Here is a 26,128-nt window from a genome sequence, read left to right on the forward strand (position 1 = left end):
CTGGAAACATGACTGAGTAGGATGGGGAAGCCACAGCAAATCCAGTTTTGAGGAAAACTGTCAAATTTAAGGGCATTTACTTTGCAAACTGGTTGTCTATCTGTGTGACCTTGGGCGAGTTATATAGCCACAATTTCCTCCTTTGGAAAATAAGAGAGGTACCTATACCTACCTAATATAGGGTGACTGGGTTAACATTTGCAAAGCACTTAGAACAGGACCCAAAATATAATCAGCACTCACTATAGGTTTGCTATTATCTTATTTTTATTTTTGTTGACCTATCATTTCTAGCACAATTTCCTTGCTCTTGGGTTTTCCCACCCCACAAGTTCCTTCCCTAAATCTCATTATTTGTATTAGGTAATTAGAGTTGGTTTCCACTAAGGTGCGTCAGGATAACAAGTATTATTTATTTTTAAAAAGAGAGACTCTGAGAAAATTCATGATTCAAAGGAACAGCATCCTGGAAATGAGAACCTTGTCAGATACCATGTCAAATCTCACTCCCTGTTGGCCATCTGTCTCTAGATGTTTGGGTGGAAATGAGATAAGTTTGACTAGGGTGAGTAATTCACCTGAGCCTGTAGTTCTTAACCCTGGGTGAGATTAGAATCTCCAGAGAATATTTTTAAGAAGTAACAACAACATAAACCCTGATGTTTGACCCCACCCTAGACCAATTAAATCTGAATCTTTGGGGCGAGGCCTGGGTATTGGTATGATTTTATGTCTCCTAAGGTGATTTTCACACACAGCTGGTTTTGACAGTCACTGACCTAAGGCATCAGAGGGGCCTGCTGAGACTTTGGAGACAGAGACTTTAGAGTTTCTCAGCCCTGCTACTCAATAGCTGTGTGACGCTGAGCAAATAACTTAGTCTCTCTGGGCCTCAGTTCCCTTCCCGATAAAATGGAGTCATAAAAAAAATAAATAAATAAAAATGGAGCCATAATTGCTATCTTGTTGAGATTTTATAAAAAAATCAATGAAAACCTAAGGCAGAAACCTCCTTCCCTTGTGTAGCTATTCATGGGAATGGGCTTTTTAAGCATTTCTTCATTAGATGAGTCACAGTAAGCGCAGCACTGGTGACAAGGTCGGTGACATCTCATTCTAGGCTGGGCCGTTTGGGGTTGCTGGCTCGTAGGCTTACAGGCCCAAGTTTACAGAGAGAAGGAGGACAGGCACCCGAGGGGACACTTTTCCAGAGTTGCTCAATGTGTTTTCTGCTCAAAAGGATCCAGCCTGGGGGAGAACAAGGGCTGAAACCCTCCTTCTCATCGCCAAGTCTGTGTCCGCGGGGCTGGGTCAGCCTAATGGACCCATCTTTCCTAATCAATTCTCTCAGCTGGGATGTCTTCTTCCAAGTCACACAGCCATGCTGTCTGGTCTAGCTGAGGCCCTGCCTCTCCTGGGTTGGCTGGGGACAAAGATGCAGGAGGAGCTCATACCACCCTCTCGCTCTCACCACTGTAAGCGACAGTCCAACCACATGGAAGGCAGGGATGCAATGAGCAAGGGTGGGGTAGCTGTTTCCAGCAACGATGTCAGGCAGTGTGTGAGTGGTCTTCTCGAAGGTTCCTGCAGGTGACAGAATTCTGGATACTGACTAGGCTCTTGCTTAGCAGGGGATAGCATCCCTGCTTTTGTTCCAACATACACTAATAAATTATGATATTGCATGAAACAACTGGGTTTTTTGGGTCTCAAAGGCTCCCATTTAAAGTCAAACAGTTAGGGAACTTGAAATCATTGTTTTCTCAGTATTTAGGAAATTTATGAGGCAGGGAAGGAGAAATTTTTAAAAAGGTCCTGCTACCTGCAACTGTTTCTCACTCTATCTTCTGCTTAGTGACACTAGTTTAGAAGATTTTATAAGTTTGCCTCTATGCAGTTTGTAACATAAAAGCAATCGGTCTACTGAAGTGTGTCTGGGTGACACTGACATGCCCTGTTGGCTGTGGGCTCAGATGATCATCCAGGTGACTCATGAAATCCTGCTGGACCAGTGTGAGATAAGGGCTACCAAGCCCTTCCTTCAGATGAAAAAGCCAAGAGAAGGAGAGACAAGAGTTGGTAACGTCTAGAGGAGGCAGCATCTAGATTCCAGCCCAGGTCTTCTGAATCCAGTCTATGATTTTTCTGTATTTATAGGGGGAAAATGATATTAGTGTTAACATATTAGTTTTAAAAATATAACAAATAGAATTTGAATTTTCAAAGCAGCGTTTTCATCAGGAGTGAGTAAAAATTGGGACTTGAGAGCAAAGAGTCAAAATGCAAAATATATTTTTTAAAAGTCAGGTTGAGAATACTTTTTCGTAGTGAGTGAACTGCGTGACCACCTTACTCAGGCATCTCATAAAAGCAAGATTTGAAAATGCTTTGTAAACCAAGGAACCATGCAAATGTCAGTTATTAAGATCAGAAAGACTTCAACTGAGGTTCATAGGTCCTCGGGAGACCCATGGACGAGTAATACACCATGTGAACTGCCCACATTTGCAAGCAAACTTTTGCATGTGTGCCACAAATCTGATTTTCTCTAGGGAGAGAGATTCAACAGATTCTCAAAGATGTGTGACTCAAAAATGATTGAAAACCACCACTCTATGGAGAAAGGTCTTTTAAGTTCTTCTGCCCATTTCTTGACTGGATTGTTTATTTTGTTTTTATTGAGTCATATGAGTTCTTTGTCTATCTTTTTGATCAGTCCCTTATCAGTTGACTGGAGTGCAAAGATTTTTTCCCAATCAGTGGGGTGTCTCTCTGTTTTGGTTAATGTCTCTTTTGCTGTGCAGAAGCTTTTCAGTTTGATGTAATCGCAGGTGTTTATCTTTTCCTTGACTTTCTTTGCTTTGGGTGAGGAGTTTTTAAAGATGTTATTGCGATGTATGTCTTGTAGTGTTTTACCTATATTTTCTTCTATAGATTTTATGGTTTCAGGTCTTATGTCCAGTTCTTTTATCCATTTTGATTTGATTTTTGTGCACAGTGAAAGGTAGTGGTCTAGGGCCAACGGGCATATGAAAAATGTTCAACATCCCTTATAATCAGGGAAATGCAAATTAAAACCACATTGAGATACCACCTGACACCAGTAAGAACGGCATATATCAAAAAAAACTAGCAACAACAAATGTTGGCAAGGATGTAGTGAAAAAGGAATTCTGTTACATTGCTGGTGGGAGTGCAAACTGGTCCAACCACTATGGGAATCTGTCTGGAGGTTCCTCAGTCTACTAACGAAGCTACCATACAACCTGGCAATTCCACTTCTAGGGATCTACCCAAAGGACACAAAAACATTGATTCAAAAGAACACCTGTACCCCTATGTTTATTGCAGCACCATTTACAATAGGTAAAACCTGGAAACAACCCAAATGCCCCAAAATAGATGACTGGATCAAGAGATGTGGTATATATACACAATGGAATATTATTCAGCAATCAAAAAAGATAAACTCACGCCATTCACAGCAACATGGATGGAGCTAGAAGGAATTATGCTCAGTGAAATAAGCCAGAGGAAAAAGAAAGATATCGGATGGTTTCACTTATAGCAGGAATATAGGGAAACCAAATAAGACATCAATGTAAAAAAATAATAACACTACAAAGGACAACAAAGCAAAAATGGACAATTATAAATCAGAGACGTACTGGAGGGGAGGAGGCGGGAGAGGGATCAGAGGGAGGGAAGGAGGGAGGAGCACAGGGGACTGAGGTGATGGTGCACGGGTGCATTGGCAAGAGAAACTATGGGGACTACACCTGAGGGGGTAGGCGGAAGCAAATATTGTTTAAAAATGAACAATGATGTGAAATATAAAAAAATTTTTTTAAAGTTTTTTTTTAAAGATTTATTTATACTAGAACCGGGGTACAGGCCGATGTGTGGGAGGATGAGAGGATTCACCAGAGACAGAGCGGGGTACAGAACAGGCAGACTGACGAAATACACTGTTGAGGGGAGCAGCGGGCGAGACAGGAGAGGTCTGCTGCACCATGTGGGATTCTCGCTGGCCAGCCGGGATTGAACCCGCGCTGTAGAGGCTGCGGACAGCTTCACAGAGCGGCACTCAACTGCCTGCGCCACCAGGGAGGCCCAAAACATAAAAAAAAAAAAAAAAATTAATATAGAAAAATAAATGGCATACATGCCACTGGGAAAAAAAAAAAAAAAAAAAAACACCCCTCTAGCCCAACTCTTTATGTCATTTGCTAGCGAGGAGAACTAAGTAATAATTTCAGAATCAGATGTATCACCTGCACTGTCTGCAAGGATCTTTCCATGTCAAGGGCACCCAGGGAAGAGGTAACAGATAATTCCAGGGAAAGAAGATTAAGTAAAGATCCTACCTCCCCAGTGGGCACTGAGCCTTGGAATTCACTTTGGGATTCACATGTGGAAGGAGGGAGGGAGGGAGAAAAGGAAGGGAAAAGAGAGAGGGAGGGAGAACGGGATTCTTCTTTCTCATGAGGGCATCGCTGTGCAAACATATGGCAGAGATTCCATCCCTTTCAAAGTGATGAAGTGAGATGGCTCAGGCAAATGCTTTCAAAGTCTTGAACCTGTGAGGTTTTGCTCCAAGTTCAGGAAATAACAGGATATAAATCTGCTTGAATCATCTCAGCTCACGCAAATTCAATGCTGGGCCACAGTGGCTCTGGCAACATCTTGCTCTTTTTGTGTAATGACTTTTGATGCTGTGGATTTAGACGGATTAGGCCATTTAGGGGAAAGAAGGGAATATTAATATACAAAATTGTTAAATGTCAAATAAAATCCCTTAATAATGTGTGTGTCTAAGATGAGTATGCAGGCATTTTGAAAACACTTCTAGTACCAGCTCAAACATTTAAGAAATCCATTTTGCAAGTTCAAACAAATAATCCTTCACCAATTATGCTGTACCTCCGTGAGTCTGATGGGTAATTCTGCAGTCTCGGCTGGGAGTGAAGACCTATTCTCTTATTATTGTCAGTAGCATGGACACACCTACCTCTTCATCCGACTGGCTGTGTGCTTAACTCCCCCAGATAAGTGTACAGCTGCAACCAAGGGCTGGTTTTCATATTTCTTGCAAATTAATTAGTGGTTGATTCGACATGCTTTAAGGCCAGTGTTTGTTAGAAGATCTGGCCAGTTGCCACCCCAAACGTCCTACATTTTGGTCTTATAAATGCTTGCAACTAATTGCTCAGGGTTTGGGATCATTTGGAGGGGGTGGCATTTGAGAGGGCACATATAAAAAACTGAAAGTAGTAATGAAAGTGTAATTATTTCTGTCACATCATGTTGTGTTATAATATTATTCTAACCAGTGCAGGCTGATCATTCTTTCATTTGTTGGCTCAAAAATTGTGTCCTTCTAGCATAACGCTGCAGTAGACATGTATGAAATCATCTGTGATTCAATATAGACCTCTGTAATTTTTCAGGTAGAGGCAATAATCAGGTAGAGGCCTTCACCATACCAAGTCGGGAGCATAGAGTATCTTACGGGGACAGTGGTGGTGGGGACAGGGAAGCATCTTGGAGGTGATAGCATTTGAACAGGCCCGTGCTAGAGGTTTAAAAACAGCTTAATTCTCACCCCATAGTAGATGTTGGCTAAGTGCAATAATCTCAGCATAAAAGCGACAGAACTACATTAGAAAGCATTTAGAAAATTGAAAAAAGAAGAAGTATCACTCACAGTTCCATGTTACTAATACAAGTTTTGTTGACATGTTGCTGCACTTCTTGCCAGCTTTGTCCTCTGGATACAGTTTCTCTGTAGTTGTTGTCATGTCACTTGTTGTATTAAGCACATTCTTGCACTCAGTGTTAAAAGTGAATCATTAGTTGGAAGCATTTTTCCTTGTTGTCACAAGAAAGGGCATATTTAAACTAGGTGGAGATGGGGGGGGGCATGGAGAATAAGCATTCCTGGGAAGGAGACAGTGAAGGCAAATTTCCAGCAGTGGGAAATGGTACATTGGCAGGGAACTCACTATGGCTACCTGTGGATTTTAGCTCCTTGCCAAGGAGCTAGGGTTTTATTGTGTTGTGGATGGAGACCCTTTGGGCATTCTAGGCAAGATGAAGACAAGGGTTAGAGCAATCCTCTCTCGGGTTGGCTTTGGAAATTCTGGGATTCCCTGGTGCACTTGGGAATTTGGTGTGTGTGTGTGTGTGTGTGTGTGTGTGTGTGTGTAGAGAATAGTAAACAATTCATTAATCAATTTAAGAACAAAGTCTTTAACCAGCACCTGAATGAAAAAGTATGTGTGTTGGGCCTCCCCGGTGGCGCAGAGGTTGAGCGCTGGGTTGCGAAGCTGCCCGCGGTCTCTGCAGTGCCGGTTCAATCCCCAGCTGCTCCCCGGCTACTGGGCGAGGGTCCCACATGGCGCGCAGACCTCTCCTGCTGCCCGCTGCTCCCCTCAGCAGTGTACTTCGGTCCTTCTGCCTGCTCTGCTCCCCGCTCTGGCTCTGGTGAATTCTCTCACCCTCCCGCGCTTCTGACTGTACCCAGTGCTTGTATAAATAAATAAAAATAAATCTTTAAAAAAAAAAAAAAAGATTTCTTTAAAAAAAAAAAAAAAAGTATGTGTGTTTTAAGTACTGCTGGGCACTTTGTGTTATAAACACATGCTGGGAGCCCAGCTGTGACCTGGTCTCTCAGGAGTCTCGATGACCAAATCTCCAAGTCTCTCCTGACATGGAGCTTGAGTTTCTCCTCCTGATCACCTGGGAGAGAGGAGATGGCCCACTGTGGGTTCCTATGAGCTGGCCACTCATGGGCATCTGTGACCTATTTGCTATCTACAAATCACAGAAAAGCCTTCCTTGACTACCTACGGAGTATAGCTCATATGGCGAGGCAGGCCCAGGGATGCCTAGGCCGCTGTTGACGTGATAATGTGACTGTCCCTATGGCCGTCTCGGGACAACTTTCCTTGTTATACCATCATACTTTGCTGACACAAATGTCTCTTGACATATGATCACGATGACCCCTTCCCTGTCCCTCGTGAAACTTTGTCCCCTATTCGTGTCCCACCCTCGGACCGTCTTCCTCACACCATTGTCGCATGATCAGCATTACTAGCCTGTGTGCTTTCAATAAATGGCATAAGAACTTCTGCTCAAGTAGCAGAGTCTTGCCTCGCAAACCTGCTCCACAACTGTTGTGTCCCTCATTGCGTTCCCGCCGCAAAACGGCAACATAGTTCTTGTCGTAACAGCCCACCTTGAGTTACCTCCAGGCAAGCCTGATGTCAGTCTTTCTCTCTCCCCTGTGATCTTGCAGACAGACTCTAAACCTGGATTCTCCTTGCCAAATGTGGACTCAGTTTGTGGGTGGCAAAGGGCTTCGATTTACCTCACATCTGCAGCAGCTGGCCACAAAAGTACTAGATGTTGGACAATACTCTCGAACAAGACTCTCAGGGCATATCTGGACTTGGCAGGAAAGAGGCCATTGGTGTGGGGGTGAGAAATGTCACATTTATGCCACATCTCTGCTATACCTGTTCTCCCTCAAATGTTTGCTTTAGGTTTCTGGTACTTAATTTTAGCATAGTCCAAGTTGATATAGAAGAGCCAAACTAATTGGGGTTTAAAGAATGACGCAGAAGGAAGGAAACCCTTACCAGATAACATCTCTACAAAGCATATCCAGCCATCCATGAAATTATCAAGCCAGGGATACATTGGCCCATCTATTCAGTTACTTAATGAATCTTTATTTTGCATTTACAATGAACTGGGTGATGTGCTAAGTGCTGTGAATCAGAGAAATGATTATTGTCTCCAGAACTGACACTCTTATAAAGAAGCAACTGAAGAGATGGAGCCATATAATACAGTGTGTGCCAAGCTAGACCAGGGGTCTGTACACAGCCATGGCACAGAGTTGGAACCTACTGACCCCAAATGGGCAGTGAAGCAGTGGGGGCAGAGGTGGCTGTGGTTTGATCATCAAGCTTGGACCCCCAGGAGGATACTAGCCACGTGCCTTATTCATCACTGCACTCTTAGTGCTGAGCACAGAGCCAGGCACATAGTAGGTGTTCAATATATTTTTTGTTGAATGGATTAGGTGTCTAAGGAGTAGAAGGAACTCCCAAAGGTCATCTGGTCCATCCACCTGCCTCTGAGCTGAGCCACACCTAAATCACCCCAAGTGCTATTTTGGGTGTGGTTATTCTTAGCTGGCTTCTCTGACAGCTGGAAGGAGTTGGAGAAGCAGCCTCTCCTCTGAGGCTTTAGTGCCACAGACCACATTCAGAAGGATCTCTGTTTGGTGGAAACAAGAGCTGGGAAGAGAGAGAGAGAGAGAGAGATTGACAACGGGCTTGCCTGGAGGTAACTCAAGGTGGGCCATCTCCTCTTTCCTGGGAGATCAGGGAGCTCATCTTCAGGAGAGGCTTGGAGATTTGGTCATCGAGGCTCCTGAGGGGCCAGGGCATGGTTGGGCTCCTGGCATGAGGGCCTGCAAAGGGAATGGAGGAATTGTCAAGAGCTTCATCGGCGTCCCTGGTGCACAGGCTCCGCTAGGGCAGAGGACCGAAATACACCGGTCCTCCTCCTTCCATGTCCACTAAGTCCTCGTGCTCCCTGCCCCCACCTCTGCTGGCACTTGGGTAAAAGAGGGGCCTGAGACTGCAGCTCCTTAAGGAGAGCTTTTCTCCCAGGACCTGCTTTTTCCAGGTATTTTACAGTGGCCAGGAGTGTTGGGGCCTAACACAGTCAGGCTGTACCAGGAGCCAGAGCCCAGAGCATTCTAATCTCATGGGGAGATAGGAAGAAATGATTAGTGCGTGCTGAATAGGCCTGCTGTGAGCATTCTGAGCTGTGCTGGTCCTGGGACAAAATCAAGGGCAAATTCTAATCTCATTTGCAGGTAGGGGAAGGGTAGAGAAATGACTTTCTGGGGCGGTCTCTTGAAAAACAGGCATAAACAGGGAACAATGGCACCATTCCTTTCTGACCTACTCAACCTGGTGCTTGATATGAAATGAAATTATGTGTGTGTGTGTGTTTGTGAGTGAGAGAGAGAGAGAGAGAGAGAGAGAGAGAGAGAGAGAGAGAGAAAGACTAAGTATAAACTTGTGAACCCTTAGGAAGTTATTGTTTCCTCCCAAATCTCCCCTGCATCGGAATGGATTTGCCCCCTTTTTTCTTATAAAAACCTGGGTTTTCTAAATGTATCACAAAAAGATTTTCAGTGAAGCCGTCCCCGAGTTGATGGATTCTTGATGGCTACCCTCTGCACCCAAAAGCTCTTTATTTTATTATTTTTATACTTAAACACGATTTTTCTTTTTTTTTTCTTTTGTATATATTTTACATCATTCTTTCTTTTTGTACAATGCGTGCTTTCTCTTCTCAGGTGTAGTCCCTGTAGAATTCTCACCACCGATTCACCTGTGCACCATCACCATAGTCCCTTGTGCACTTCCCTCCCCTGTTTTGATCCCACTTTCCTCCCCCTTCCCCTGCAGAATGTCTCTGATTTATAGTTGCCTGTTAATTTTGTTTTTAAATTTATTATAATTATTTTTTTTTCCTGGTCCCTTATTTGGTTCCCTCACATTCCTCCTGTAAGTGAAGCCATCTGATATTTTTCTTTCTGGCTTATTTCACTTAGCATAATCCCTTCTAGCTCCATCCACGTTGCTGTGAATGGCATGAGTTTATCTTTTTTGATTGCTGAGTAATATTCCATTGTGTGTAAACACTTTTCCTTCATCTAGTCATTTAGTTTTTGGCATTTGGGTTGCTTCTATATCTTACCTATTGCAAAAGTGCTTTAAATATAAAAATTACTGGGCAAGATGGGGGAGACTTCTTCAGAAGCTGGAACAGTAAGAGGCAAAGGGAGATGGCTGGCTGATGGCCCAACAGCCGGGAGGTGGAAGGGGAGACAAAGGGGCACTGCACCTGCTGAGCATTACTGAACTGTGACCTGCACCCAGCACCGTGTGAAGACCTGTGGCCACTGCAGATAAGAACAAGACGCTATTTCTGCCCACCAGCAGCTCCTTAGATTCTGCTCCCCTCACGCATATGAGGTCTTTACAAAGCCAGATGCACATGCTTTAGAGATGCTACTTAAGTAACTTTCTTTACAAGAGCCTGACAGTGTGCCCAGAATTAAAACCTCTCAGGTGGGCATTTCCAAAGATCTAAGTAAGATGCTAAACCCGCCCTTATCTGAACTCACAGGGGAAGCTTAAACTTGCGCTCTTGAAATACTGCTTTGGCACTCACTTTCTCTGTGATGGCCTTTGGTCTCAAGTTCCCTTCTCTTTTACATTGAACCATATAAAGTGGATGGGTTTTGGGGTAGGTGACCTTTAATAAAGTGAAGTGCTGACCTCTTGGAAGTTTTTTCGATCTCTGCCATGTTAGACTCCTTAAATAATGTCTGTTTCCTCTCCATTCTGGTGAGTTTACCACTATTAGTCTCGTACCTGTAAGTTCACCTGGCCAGGTTGTACAGCCTGACTCTGAAGAGGCTGTCACAACAGATTTAAAGCAAGTCCTATTCCTGAATTAGTCAGCTTGTTCTTTTCCTGGATCTAAGATGCTTTACTCAAAGGCCTCTGCTGGAAGACGTTTTGTTCTTCAGCACCAGCTCCATGTTACCTGCCCTGAGGTACTTTCTAGGGCTCGGTCAGAAGTAATTTCTTCATGCTCCAAGCGTTCGTCTCTCTTTTTTTTTTTTTTTTTCTTAAATGTAAGCATGCTCATTGTAGAAGTTTTGGAAAAATATAAAGAGGGAAACAAGAATCACGTGCAATCCACCACTATCGGTCTAGAGTCAACATTTGATATATTTCCTCCCTGTCTTTTTTCCTATGCACATATTAGATGTGCTTTTTTCAAAACTGCTATAGCTCCTTTAGTAGATTGTGTTTTTTTAATAGTTTATTTTCTAGAGCAGTTTTAGGTTCACAGCAAAAGGTATAGAAGGTACAGAGAGTTCCCAGACATCCCTGCCCCCAACATACATAGCCTTCCCCATTAGCCACATCCCCCCCAAAGTGGCACATTTATCACATCCAATGAACCGACATCCACACGTCTTGGTCACACAATGTCCTCTGTTTGCTTTGCAGTTCACTCTTGGCGTTGTGCATTTTATGGGTTTGGATAAATGTATAATATTACTTATTTCTCACTATAGCATCATGCAAAGTGGTTTCACTGTCCTAAAACTCCTCTGTACCCCACTTACTCATCTTCCGCTCCCCCAGACCTTGGCCATCATGGATCTTTTTCCTGTCTCCCTCATTTTGCACATTGCAGAATGTCAAAGAGTTGACATCACACAGGCAGATCCTTCTCACACTGGCTCCATGTCTCTTCATGGCAGCAGATTGCATTTTTCATTATTCATTATCTCTTCCTGAATCTGTAATATTTTGTCATGTGACTTTGCATTTCCTCCTACTACAGGGGGCGGAGTTTATTTCCCATCGCCTGAAGTTGGGCCATGTGACTTGCCATTTACACTGTCAAAGTATAATTACATTATTATATTTATGGAAGTGGGTTAAAATGATCTGATTTTACTAGCTGATCACAAATTGGGAGTACATAGAGGATGTGGAGTGAATCTTATTCATCTCTTTTCCCTTAGAGTCATTGGCAAAGAACAGATGTTCAATAGGGTATCAGATAACTGTATTCGTTATCTGTGCAGTTGTATTAAATTACCCCTAAACCTAGTGGTCAAAGGAACATACATTTATCATCTCCCAGTTTCTGAGGGCCAGGAATCTGGGTGTAGTTTAGCTGTGTCCCCTGGCAGGGTTTCTGGTGGTGGGGTATAGGTGGGGCTACAGTCATCTCAAGGCTTGCAGGGAAGGACAGACTTTCATTGTTGTGCAGGAGGATGTCGGCAGGATTCACTTCCTCCCAGGCTGTTGGGAAAAACCTCCATGCCTCACTAGCTATTGGCTGGAGGCTGTGCTTCTCCCTAAGCTTCTCCATGAAGCTTGTGTTCTGTGCACATATGTCCTATGGCAGCTGGCCTCTGTGAAAGTGAGCTATCCAGAGAGCAAAAGAAAGTGGACAAGACAGAAGCAGCTTCTTCTACAGCCTACCCTTGAAGCGACATCCGGATCCTGCTCATTGAAGAAAGTCAAGAGTTCCAGGCCACATTCAAGGGGAGAGAATGGGAAAGGTCATGAAGACTAGGAGGGTGGGGACCCTTGGGAGTTTCTTAGAGTCAGAGATTATGTGACTTGTGGAGACCTGGCATGTACCTCATTGTCTAATTCTTTGATGGTGGTAAAGAGAAATGTGAGCAGAGTGAGCCATTTTGGATAATTCACACATGAGATGCCTGGACTCTGAAGAGCTGACATAAAATGATACTCCCACAACACAACAAATTGATTGGAGGGTTGTCAAATGAGTTTCGTGCGCATATAATTTTGTTTTTATGTGTATTTGGGATATGGGGTAAGAGACATTAACTTTCACCAATTCTTCTCAGGGTTTGCTGACCTCTAAAAGGATGCTACCCTCAAGAATTGAATTAAATTAAAGGGTGGGGTGGAACAGGGCAGGGGTGGGAGGAGCATGAGGGCTAAGTGCAAAGGCAGGACCAGGTTCGGAAAGCTAAGCTGGCAGTTTACTGGGACAAACCTTGTGTGCTTTGGTTTCACGTCACAGGGACTTTCTGCCCTGCTTGACAGTCTGGTCAGTTCATCTCTGGGGGTAAGGAGTTGTTGATTGGAATATTCTAGAAAGTGAACATGTGATGCCCCAAGGAGTCTGAATGAACATGATCAGCAAAGATGGTGAGTATGCCTGGGACCTTAAGGTGGGACTAGGGGGTGGGGCCCAGGTTCAGGGTCAAGGGTATGCAGAAAATGCTGCAGGTGTCCACAAGGCAAAGCCTCAACCCCTTCAGTGCTAGTCCTATGGACAAGCTTTGGGCTTTCTTAAGCAGACTGACATGTGGATCCCAACTGGGTCCCTGCCTAGCATAAAAACAAAGTTACATGCGCATGGAACTCCTTTGACAACTCTCCTATATGTGCGCATATAATTATTATATGTGGGAGTCATCGTTTTGTGTCAACTCTTCAGAGTCCCAGATCTTAGTGTGTGAATTATCCAAAATGGCTCTCCTCTTGCTAGGCAGGGATAGTGAGCCTCTCAGAGCTATGAGTACCCCATATGAATTACAGGATGGACATACTACTTGACTCGCAGGGTCTATGCGCGATTGCTCATGTAAACCTCTACTTTTTTCAAAGAGAACACAAGGCAGTATTTGGAGAATAAAGATGCATGAACATGAAAACATCTTTCACAGGGCCTAGTATTTGCCCCAAACTCTTAGCCATCGATTCACCCATCAATCCAATTAATTCACCTATTTATCCAACCGTTCACCACCCTTTCATCCATGTACTTACTAAGCTCTACTAATTCATCCATCCAGCTAGCCACATCCCTTCCTTTCACCATCGCTCTTCCCTCCTGCCTTCCTTCTCTCCCTCTCTCCTCCATCTGTAATATTTATTGAGCACCACCGTATATCAGGCTGCCTGATACTATACTAGCTGCTTGGGTTGCCTGAGGCTCGTGGGGAACAAAAGAACATGGTTCCTATTCTCAGTGTTCTTTCTTTCTTTCTTTCTTTCTTTTTTTTTTTTAAAGCAATTATTTATTATTTATACAAGCACTGGGTACAGTCAGAAGCACGGGAGGGTGAGAGAATTCACCAGAGTCAGAGCAGGGAGCAGAACAGGCAGACTGACGAAGTACACTGCTGAGGGGAGCGGCGGGCGGCAGGAGAGGTCTGCGCGCCATGTGGGACCCTCGCCCGGTGGCCGGGGATTGAACCAGCGCTGCAGAGGCTGCGGGCAGCTTCGCAATCCAGCGCTCAACCGCTGCGCCACCGGGGAGGCCCTCATTCTTTATTTCTTTCCCCCTTCTTTCCTTCTTGTTTGTCCTCCTATTTCCTCTCCTGTCCTCCTTTCCTTTGTGAGGTCTTATTTTGGAGAAGAATGGACTCTACCATGTGTTTGAGGGAAGCTTCAAAGTCCCGATGGGTGCAGGTTCCTGTCCAAAGACATTGGCCGTGGTGGACAGTGAGTGCAATGGAAACCTGCCCCAGGGAGCCCCAGGAGATGAAAGTTAAGTGCTTGTTTGAGCCACTGTGAGAGGCTCAAAGGAGTCCCTGAGACCCAGCCCCAAGTCTATCTGTGCATTGCCCCTCTGGGATTGGCCTGATTGATAGGTGGGGCAGGCAAATGCTTTCTCTAGTCTGTTCCCAGCACCGCCTCCTCATCTGCTCTTTGATGCCCGGAAGGCCACCAAGTGAAGTGTGTTTCTTGAGCTTAAGACTTTGATCCCTGTGAAAATGAAAATCTCTGTGGGAGGGTCACAGTTTAAACTGGTCCTGCTTATTTACACTTGATTGTGAATGAGTATCACTTCTTTTTTCCATGGAATTAAATCAACAGGTATTCATTAAGCCTGCTTGAGATCTGTGGGTGGGAGCTGCCAGGGCAATGGCATATTTGGGGAGAGGTCTTGGGACAAGGAACTGAGATGTTGGTGATGGTTCCTGTGGAGCCACTTACAGGGCAGCCCCACCTGTGGGTTTCTGGAAACAGATGATCTAAAGCAGCCCCAAGTCCTGTGCTTGGTGTAATATGCGCCTGTTGCCATCTTGCAAAGAATCCTTTTGAACACGGGACCCAGCATTTTCATTTTGCACTGTGCCAGCAAATTCTGTTGTGGATCTTATTGGGGGTGTGGGGTGGAGGGGTTGGGACTTGGGGAAGGGACCCGAGGACAAACACTACTCACTTTAGAAGCTTGCCCCCAGCTGCTGCTGCTCCCTGTCCTTCACCATCCAGCTCAGGACTCGTCTCCTTGAGAAAGTCGTTTCTAAATAAGCCCACCTGCCATGATCACTCACTGCCTGCCCGGGAGTCTGAAGACAACAGGCTCTGCTTGGGAGATCTTTTGCTTGTTGAGGGCACTCAGGGAGATGTTGGTTCATTTCAAGTGTGTACACCCATTTCTTGCACCTATTGAGGGGCTCTCCTTGTCAACCCACATGGTGGGGAGAAGTGGCTTTGGAATCAGAAAGCACTGGATTTGAGTTTCAGCTCCACCTCTTACAAGCTGAAGGGAAGTTGGCAATCTCAGGGTACCTGTCTCCTGTCTGCCTCTCTAATGCTGAGGGTGTAGTGAAATACAGATGGGAGGCTCTTGGCCAGAGCAGCCCCCGGTAGATGGGGTGGGGTGGGGGCTTCTTGACCTGAACCTCCATTCCTCACCTATGAAGTGAAGAAGTACCCCCCACCCCCACAAACACCTCCAAGTGTCAGGGAGCAAGGGCATTGAGATATATTATCAACTAAAAATTCCCAGCCCCCAGCAGCCTCCCACTCCTGGCAGCCTGAGAGCCATGCCCAGCAGGAGTCCCGACGGCGGAGCAGGCATCTCTGGGGCCATCATGCCTTGCGAGTTTCTAGCTGCTGTTGAGCCCTTTGAGGTTTGAGTTACATTTTCACTTGGCAGGAACTAGTTTTCTGATTCAAAGAGAATAGCTGTCAGGGAAAGAGAGAGAGAGGGAGACAGAGAGAGAGACACAGAGAGACACACACACACACAGAGAGAGAGAGAGAGAAGGAGTGTGTATATATTAAAAAAAAAAACCAAAACACCAAGGCTCCCACGGCTTCTCGGACTTGGAATGGCTCTGTGGAGACCGAGGGGGATGCATGCAAATCAAAAACACATGCACGAGGCATCCCTCCCAGCACACGCGGCTCCGGAATGAAGGCGCCAAGCCCTCGGCACACTGTATTCGTGCGGCCAGGCTGGGGCCGGGGAGGAAGACACGGCGTCGGAACCTGCACCTGTGTCCTCTTGTCCTATTCTGGGCGAAAGGGGAGAAGATGGAAGCAGTGGCTGGTTCTGTGACTCTGCTCTTGTGCTATGGAAGGTCTAGAGACCTTGGATCTCCTGCCTGAGGAGGCCAGGAGCTTTATCAGAGAAAGGGGGCAGGGTATCTGGCAGTCAGCCCCACCTTCTTCCCGCAGTGAGAAGAGCAGGAGCCTTACAGTCAGGCAGACTTGAGTTAGCATCCTGGCTGTGGCCCTCACTGGCTGTGTGGCTTTGGGTAAGTCACTTCAGCATTCTGAGCCTGGATTTTCTCATCTCAAACATGAAGACTGGGAGCACTGTCCCGAGAGACTTTGTGAGGAGGAAACCAAATGTTGCATTTTATTGATCTACCTATGACTGATGGACTGGTCCCACATCCTTCTTTTCTTTCCAGAAAGGATATAAGACAGCTCTCCCCAAAGAGAAGCAGCACATTAAAGAAATCACAGCATAAAGAAAATAACAGTTGACCAGAAATATGAAGCTAAGGCGGTGTTGGTAAATAAACACCCACACTGTGGAGTCTTGCACAATTATTAAAATGGATTGTTACATTTGTCTCTGAGCTTCTGGCTGGTAGTTTTCTGGTAAAGCAGAAAGCATCATTTATAAGAATTATGTTGTCTATGGAAAAAAAAAGTTACTCAGGAGAACAACTTTCCTTGGCACTGAGACCACAGTCTCTCCCGCCAAGGGTCTCTTTATGGGGGTCACAGATTGGGGCTTAATGGGCAGTAGCTCTTTGTTGCATTATGCCCTGGAAGGTGTGGGGGATGGGAGCAAAGCTCCTCCCCTGGGTCTCGGGGGCACATAGTAGGTGCCCTTTTGAATGGGTCGATTGTGTTTGGGGGAGATTGGTTATATAGTGTCACTTGATCCCACTTCCGATTACCTGTGACTGCTTCTGCAAACCCTTGCTGTTCTGAAGAATTTGTAGGAGCATCTCTTGGTACCTCTGAGACAGAGCGTTCAGACACACTGGGCTGTTCCAGGAAGCCAGCACCCTCCTCCTGGAACGCTGCGTGCGTGGCTGGGGGGCACCCCATCTCTCTGGGTTGTCCCTGGGAGGAAACGTGGGCATTCTCCAACCACAGGACATAGCTCCCTCCTGCCTTCCTTTCTTTGTTTTTCCTTCCTGGGCGAATAAAAGGCAGAGTGAATGAAAGTTTCCCTTCGGATGGGAACACTCACTCCAGCCCTGTAATGAGCTAGAATAATTGATTTGTCGATGAAAACCGAGGCTGTGGAATTGATGCTTAGTGTCAAAACAGTCCAGATCACTTTGGTACCAACTTATTGTTCCTGGAGGGAAGCCGTTAGGCGGGAGCCGGGTGAGAAAGGAGCAGACTGGAGTGGGAACATGAAAAGATTTGATTGTGCTCCAGCTCCCCAGTGCTGCCCTGCCCTGGCGGGATCTGATTTCAGTGCTCCAGATCGAAGGTCCTGGCTAATATTTGCTTTCTCCCCTTTCTCATGAGAGTAGAAATAACTTGGCGTTGGCCCCATGGCAGCTACTGTTTGAACGTGGATATTAATTTAATCTGGAGTTCTGTTACTCTTTAAATATTTAGGGGTTTGGCTGAGGCCTTTGTGTTCTTAGGATGCGATAGACAGTGAGAAATGGAATTGGAATGTTTCTACTCATTTCAGAAAGGAAAAGGATTCTCGGCCTCTTTTCCCCACAGTCCCCCAGCCCCCGCCCATCTCCCTGCTTCCACTTTCTCATCTTCGGACTGCAGCTGCCGATGAGAACGAAAAGCTATCTTGACATATATGGAAAGAGCCCTCGGCGTGAAGGAGGGAGAGACCATATTGCAGAATCGGACAGAGTCACGGGGAGATACTCAAATGCGGGCTCCTTCCCCACGAGCCGTGCAAATGCAAGGGCGTGTCAAGACCTCCACTGGCACATCTGTGATGTGGGCTATGGAAGCTGCTCCATAAAGTTGATAAAAGGATGAAGTGAGATATAATGTACGTAAAGCCACTGCCATAGCACCTTTTTTATTTTATGAAAACGCCATTAACTTCAATCAACACGTTCCTGCAGCGTCTTCGTGGAATCCTGAGTTGACGTCTCTCTTGCTGAAATTACCTGATGACTCCTTGGGTGACCCGGTCCTCTGATCTTGAGTTTGCTGTCAACTGGGCTTCGTCCTGCCGTCCTCCAGGGCGCAGCCAAGATGGGCGCTTGAGCTGTTCTGTGGGCTGAGCGTCACCATTGAATTCTCTCTCTTCATCTTTCCAGCAACTCAAGGTGGTGGGGTGGGGAGAGCATATTTTCATTGAAAGACGAAGGGGAGGAGGCGGGAGAAGGATCAGAGGGAGGGAGGGAGGAGCACAGGGGACTGAGGTGATGGTGCACGGGTGCATTGGGGAAGGAAATCCTATGGGGACTACACCTGAGGTGGGAGTGGGGGAAGCAAACATTGTTTTAAATGAATAATGATGTAAAAAAAAAATATATATATATACACACACACACACATATAAAGTAAATAAAAAAAGAAAGATGAAGGAACAAACTCACTTATACTAAGCCACTTGTACCCCCTCAAGCCGTGGCTCAGCCCAGTTCCTGTCTCATGGCCTCCACATTTCCAGTTCCTTGACTTGACAGAGATGCCACACCCACCTGCTGTCAGAGACAGAGCTAAGGGGCGGCCCTGCTCTCTCCACGAGGAGGCCTGAACTCAGGACTCTCACTGTTTCCTGGTTGCATATTGCCCAGACACCTCGTAAGCATCTACTCTATGCCAAAGACTGTGGGAAGCAAGGTGGAGCAGGGCAGAGCCCCGTCCTTACAAGGCAGGCAATTTATTTAGAAAGACAGACGGGTACAGAAATAATTTTTCAAAAGGAAGAAGAAAGGGGAAAATCTTGGGAAGACTGTTGAGTGCTTCTCTTGGGTCCCTTAGCTGAACTGCCTGGCTGAGCATGTGATGGGACTATGCACACAGTAGGTGTGCATAAAGGTCACCCCTTCTCTCTCCCCATATTCATCCCCCAGCTGCCAGCAACCCCTTGGTTTCCTTGGGTTTCAGACATGTCTCCAGTCAGCCAGGCCTCGGGCTGACAGTCAATGAAAAGCCTCAGCTGTAATGAAAGCCTCGGCTGCGGGAGCCAGGGAAGATGGTTTAGCTTAGGCGGCCGTAAGAGCAGCCGCAGTGAGGAGCACTGAGGCTGCGCAGGACGGAGATAAGCCTGCACTTTCATTTAATCCTCATGTGCACCTATGAGGTGGGTGTTCTTCCTATGCCATCTGCAGAGGAGGAAACAGAGGCACAGAGAGGGTGCTGATCTGTGTCTCCAGGCGCGCAAGGGGGAGGGGGCCATCGACCTCGGCCACGCCCCAGGGACAAGCTGATGATGTGTGGCCACCTGAGGCTACCCGTGTCTGCATGGGAGGGTGCCCTGGCGGACTTCACGAAGGAGGTAGGAGCAGGCACGTGCCCAGTGTTCCCTGGGCTGGCAACCCCACCCCCAACCTGCCCCACACCTGCTCCTTCCCACATCCCCTCTGGCAGGTGTGGATCTCAGGTGTGGCTGCTGAGACAAGACAGGTTCTGGGGAGCTCTCCACAGCCAAACCCACACATGTTGGGGTCAAGGAGCGTCCTGAGAATTTTGGGCCAAGTGAATGGCTGCTGTTTCTTTGCTGAGAAGTGATGTCTTCATTTCTGCCTTCCCTGTTTCTTCTTCCCTGGTGATTCTCTCACCCGTTCATCCTTTCCCCCCTTTTAAAATTCCTTTTCTGATTTTTCTGTCATTCTTCCCTCTTCCTCCCTCACACCTGATTCTTCCTCATTTATGCATTTTCTTCCTTTTTCCATAGTTTTTTCCCCCCTGTGGAGTTCAAAGAGTTGTCTTTTGTACACACACTCACATATATAAACACATGCATGAATATGCTAAAATTTTAGTTAACTATGTTATATGTGTGAATATTCTATGTGTACTTACATGTGTATACACATAATATATAGGTATGTATATGTGTGTGGAGATTGAGTGCACTACACACACACACACACACACAAAGACAGTGCGATTGCACTTCTAAACATGTCCTTCTGCTGACATTGCAGTACCCCAAAATCTGGGTCAAGGTCTTACCAGGGCCCCATTAGGACATTCAAGGGTGACAGGAGAATGGTGGGGAACCGACAACTTCACAAAAGCATGGGCTTTCAGGGTTAGATGTTAAGAGGCTAGTGTCTCCTTTCTGATATTGAGTTGCTGTGTGACCTTGGGAAATTTCTGTCCCTCTCTGTTTCTTCTTCATGTGGAAAGTAAAACCACGACTGCACAGGAATGTAGTGGTGCTCAAATAAGAGAAGAGTCTGAGGAAAAATGCAAATATGAGCCATGATTTTAATTATGGGTTTTTATTCGCCGCCTCTTATTTGAAACAACTGCAGACCAATTGTGCGTATATGAGGAGGGGGCAGGGAGAGAAGAGAGGAGTGGGAGAAAGCTTTCTCTTCATAAAAAGGAGAGTGGTTTTACATAATTCCAGTCACATTACTCACTCTTACTGTCTAAAAGAATATTTCTTAATTTTCTTTTAACTCATGCCCAACTGAACATTTGTCTAACTTTTAGTAATTTGTATAATTAAAACAAAACCTATTTCTCTTTTTCTAAGTAAAATATTATTTTGCAACATCCGGTATGCTTTCTCAAACTCTCTCTCCTTGTAATGAGGTTCTGCCCTAGCCTCGGGGGATAGAGAATTCATCCCAAATTATTGGGTGGCCTCAACTTAGTCGCTTACCTTTTCTGAGACTCAGTTTCCCCTTCTGTGAGAGGAGGGGCACTGGCCAGCCATGCTGTGTGGGGGCGAGTCCCCATAGTCAGGCGTCTCCCCCATGACGTGACGTGAGGAGCGGGTCAGACTGGGAGCGCAGGCAGGGCTCCCCTCGGTGAGAACAGTTTCTCTCTGGGGACTGTCTCCTGGAGATTTAGTGTGATATTTTTTCTCACCCTCAGGAATCTGGCCAAACTCCAGGGCCGCCTATCACGAGCAGTTTTGTTTGCTTGCAATTTGCAGAGTTGTGAGGGGTAAAGGACTGGCTTTGACTATTCAATCAGCCCGGTGGGGGTGGGGAGCTGCCTGAGGCCAGAGGTGTGGACTTTTCCCTCTCTTTTAGGAATCGGGCATTCATCTGCGGGGTTTAGTGGAAGTGTGCGTGTGTGGTTGTGTGTGTGTGGGGGTAGTGTAGCACCCCACAGGGCAGCTATTTAGGGCCTGCCACTGTCTTGTTAGATGTCCTCTTATCCGGTATTCAATCAGGCATGTGGAAGTTTATTCCTCTCTTAAATATGGGGTGACTGAAGCTTGGGGAGAGCATGCAATTGTTTCCAGCCACGTGCCTGGCGATATTTGCCCCTAGCTTTGTGGCCTCTGAAGCCCACATGGGCATATGGGAGAGAAAGGAGAACGTTTCAGTAGATGATGGGTCTGTTTCTCCTTGCTGACCCTTTTCAAATAGACTGAGGAGGTGTTGACAATGGCCGCCCTATTCTCGATTGTGTTCAGCAGGTGGCTAGGATTTGGAAGCCTGCTCCTTGGGGGCCAGCCGTTCAGAATGGGGGCTGGTCTCCCTAGGCTGTGGTTGCCCAGTGCTCCTAAGGTCCAGGGGCTTGGAGAGGTGGACCATGTCCTTGTTGGTCTTCTCCCCTGACGTTCCCAGGCTGGATCTCGGACGTGACGTCCAGCACAAGGGTCATAGGGCAAGGCGGGAGGATGCATCAGGGAAAAAAACAGAAGCGTGTGCTGTCAGGGTCTGGCACTTCTAGACTCAAATCATGCTCTGCCACCTGCCACCTGTGTGGCTTCAGCCAAAGCCTGGCCCACTTTCACAACTCAGTTTTCCCATCTGTAAAACGGGCATGGTAAAATTCTGCCGTAGGACGAGTGGGGATGAGGAATGGAGGACTAGCCAGATGGAGTCCAGCCCAGAGTGGGAACTCAAGGGAGGGCCGCATTCCTCTTTGTAGGAGACCCTATAGCAAAGGAAAGCCCAGCCCTTCCCCCACCCCCAGCTATTCAGAGGTGATGGCAAGAGACATACATTTCATGGGCACTAAACTTCACTTGGAGAGAGAAAAGACAAGAAGGGGAGAAAGAAGGAGAGATAGTCAACTGCCAACAGTTAGTCATCACCAGAGTGATGCTCAGAAGCCTCCATGAAAACGTCTCCTTGGCAAGGAGATTACACCTCAGCTCACCCCACAGTCATGGAGAGTGTCCCCCCATCAACGAGCACTGCCCTGGGTTGGCCAGCAGTGGGACCCAGTTATTTATTTATTTATTTATTTATTTTTTAAATTTTATAGAGGCATATTTATTTATTTATTTGTTCGTTTGTTTTGTTTATACATGCACTGGGTACAGTCAGAAGCGCGGGAGGGTGAGAGAATTCACCAGAGCCAGAGCGGGGAGCAGAGCAGGCAGAAGGACTGAAGCACACTGCTGAGGGAACAGTGGGCGGCAGGAGAGGTCTGCGCGCCATGTGGGACCCTCCTCCGGTGGCTGGGGAGCAGCCGGGGATCGAACCGGAGCCGCAGGCAGGTTCGCAACCCAGCGCTCAACCGCTGCGCCACCGGGGAGGCCCCCCAGTTTTTTTTTAAAGATTTATTTATTATGCATACAAGAGCTGGGGTATAGGTTAGAGGTGTGTGTGTGTGTGTGAGAGGATTCACCAGAGATAGAGTGGGGAAGGGAACAGGCAGACTGACTGAAATACACTGCTGAGGGGTGCAGCGGGCGAGACAGGGGAGGTCTGCTGTGCCATGTGGGTTGCACCCCAGCCGGCCAGGGATCAAACTGGTGCTGCAGAGGCTGCACACAGCTTCACAGGCCGCGTCTTAACCCTTGCGCCACCAGGGAGGCCCGGGACCCAGTTTTGATGAGGGGACGCCAGGCCCTGGCTTCGCTGGGACAACAAGAACTGGCAGGGTGGGAGTCTCCTGCTGTCTGGAGTTGAGGGACCGGGCTCTGGGCATTCCAGCGCCAGAGAAAGGAACCCTCCAAGTTCAGAACTGTGCATATTCCAGTTTGTTTTTAATCAAACTCCCCACTCTGACACTTGGGCTCCATTCAACCATTTAAAAAGTTCCACTAGCAAATAAACACTTAGCCAAATATTTGCCTTTATGTGTTTTCAATAGTAAATACCAGCTATATTGCTCATCTCCTTCTAGCACTCTGACCGGGCCCGCCCCAGCGGCTCTGAGTTGGGCGGCCTCTCCAAGGGTGGGTGGGAGCCCCTTCTTGACCTCCCACCATGGTGTCCAAGAGCAGAAGGTCCCATCATGATGAAAAAATGGCCCACTCCCTCCCCAAGGCCAGCTTGCTTAGGATGGGTACATAGGATTTGGACTGACCTTGAGACAGACCTCAGACCCTGGAAATATTCCTACTCCTCCCTTCTCTCCTCAGCCCTGCTCCTGCCTCCCCCCCGTAGGCTCAACTGTCCATCTGCAATGGTCAGCACACCTCTGAGGAGCGGGGCCAGCTCATGGGTGTACGTGCCTTCTTCCTGTTATCCCATCCCCTTGTCTCCTTACCAATTCAGATTTTGTTCCAGGTGGTAATGCATCTGGTGAAAATGCTCGCTGCTTCACTGGCCCTGATAGTTAAGTGTGTTATAATTAGAACCTGCTTTGAGGGCCTTCCCCTGGTGGCACAGGCGGTTGAGCGCCGCACTATGAAGCTGTACGCAGCCTCTGCAGTTCTGGTTCGATCCCGGGCCCCCGCCAGCTGGCGAGGGTCCCACATGGCATAACAGACCTCTCCTGTCTCGCCTGCCGCTCCCCTCAGCAGTGTATTTCGTCAGTCTGCCTGTTCTGTTCCCTGCTCTGTCTCTGGTGAATCCTCTCACCCTCCCACGCATCTGGCCTGTACCCTGGTTCTTGTATAAAATAGATATATCTTTAAAAAAAAAAAAATAGAACCTGCTTTGAGACATCACTGAAGGGAGATTCTGGAAATTCTATTAAGCAGTCTCAATGAACATACACTTTCCTCCTCTTTTCCTTCCTTCTCTTTACTATTTAGATCAAATACCAGAAGGAAGAGCATGGGCCTGGTGACCACAAGGACAAGAAACACACACTAGAAATAGGAAAGCAGGGAGACAGTGGAGCAATAGATTGATTTGTTCAAAAAACACTCACCTCCCTCTCTGCAAGCCCTACCTTGGGTCTCTCTCTGGGAGAAGAGAGCCCTTCCTACCCCAACTCACCCAAGTGTGGCCGCATGACTCATTGAGAAGTGGTGTCAGTGAGAAGTGGTGTCATTCTATGACTTCATAATTACTGTTCTCTATGACATGAGACCGCAAATCCCAAATAGGGGACTGCTCCTTTAGCTTGGATCTCAGAAAGAATATGATAACAGAAGCAGAACTGCAGCTGACCTATAAAGGGCATTTAATGCGTGCAAGAAATGAACTTTGTTGTTGTAAGCCATAGAGACTTGGGGATTGTTTGTTACAGCAGCATAACCTAGGGGAAGCTGACTAAGGTATCCCTGGTGACATGTGGTGTTGTATGCTAGACTCTAGACTTTCTGCTCCATGAAGAAGAGGGACTATTATTTGGTCGCACTGCTGCTATGTGAGGCTATCCATGTAATAGGTTGAAAGTACCAATACCCTTGTACTTCATAAATAAATGGTAACTGTAATTGGGGTAATCTACAGATACACTTTTTTTTAAACTAGAATATTCTTTTTTATTGAAGTGACTGAATTATAACAGTCTATACTTTCCAGCTGTATCATTAAAAATGAGTATATCAGATACACATTTTAGAAACAATTAATTGATGCAAATCTATAGTTATCAATGAAAAACAATGATGGATGATCTTTTAAAGGAAAATCCCTTTTGTTAATAATCCAATTAATTCATGTCTCTTTACAGTAAAAATTAGACACTACAAAAGGCTATCAAGCCACAAGTGAAAGTCTCCCACTGTCATACCCTTACTACTTCTCCGCAGCCCCTCAACTTTTTCTCTAAGGGTTAGGGGGAGACTAGGAGGTCTGAGGTGAATTTTAAGGAGCCTTTGCTCCAAGGCTCAGGAAGGGGGACTCATCACCCCCATGAACCTGGAGGGATCCCCTCCTTAAATTGCCCCTCAACTCTTCTGATGAGTCACTCTAGCCCTGGAACTACTAAGTATACATGTATTTATGTGGAGACTTATAATTACATTTAAAAAATTGAAATAACATTTCACGATGATTTTTTTTTAACTCAACAATGAATCAGGATCTGCTTGTATCAATTCCTGTAAGTCTATCTCAAAATTTTAACCATTGCGTGGTATTCTGTACCATGAATGAGTTGTCATTTAACCTATTCCCTGTTGATGAACTTTGTATCTTAACTTTGCTACTACAACATTTCTTAGTTTGGGTTCTTATCATGTCATAGACTAGGTGGTTTAAAAAAGACATTTATTTTGTCATAGTTCTCGAGGCAGCGAAGTCCAAGATCATGGTCCTTGTAGATTTTACTCCTGGTTAGGGCTCTCCTGTCCTCTTCTCTGTGTGCTCACATGGCCTCCCCTTGATGGCTGCACATGGACAGGGTGAGAGCTCTTGTGACTCTCCATTTTCTTACAGGGGCACTATTCCTATCTGGAGAGCACCATCCCTAGGACCTCATCCATATCTCATTAGCTCCCAAAGGTCCCACCTCCAAATTGGGGAGTAAGGTTTCAGCATAGGAATTTGGGAGGTGGAAACAAGCATTTAGTTCATAACATAATGAATGTTATGAAATAGGTAACCTAGGCCATAGATACTTGCAAATATTCCCAGGTCATAGTTTCCTAGAAGTAGAAATGCTAGGTAAAAGGGCCTTTTAAATTTTGAAAACTGTAACCAAAGCATCCTTGAAAAGTGTTGCACCAATTTGTATTCCCACTAATAGTGCAGGTTATAACTTTAGAGTTATCTGCAGGATTTCTTTAAATAGCCAGCTCTCTTGTGATTTCTCCACATTAGATTCATGTGTCATCTTCCAGTCGTCAGTTTTTGCCTAAATACAAATAGGTTGGCTGCCTTCTGGATTAGTCCTTTCCCTGACATGTATCTCACCTGGACCGTGATTTTTCTGGATTTTCCCACTTGTGTTGGAGATGGGGAACCACAAACTCTCAAAGCTTATACCGTGGGTCAGTA

Source organism: Talpa occidentalis, unplaced genomic scaffold, assembly GCF_014898055.3.
Source record: "Talpa occidentalis isolate TD23 unplaced genomic scaffold, MPIMG_talOcc4v2.1 talOcc4.7, whole genome shotgun sequence".
NCBI classification, from domain to species: Eukaryota; Metazoa; Chordata; class Mammalia; order Eulipotyphla; family Talpidae; genus Talpa; species Talpa occidentalis.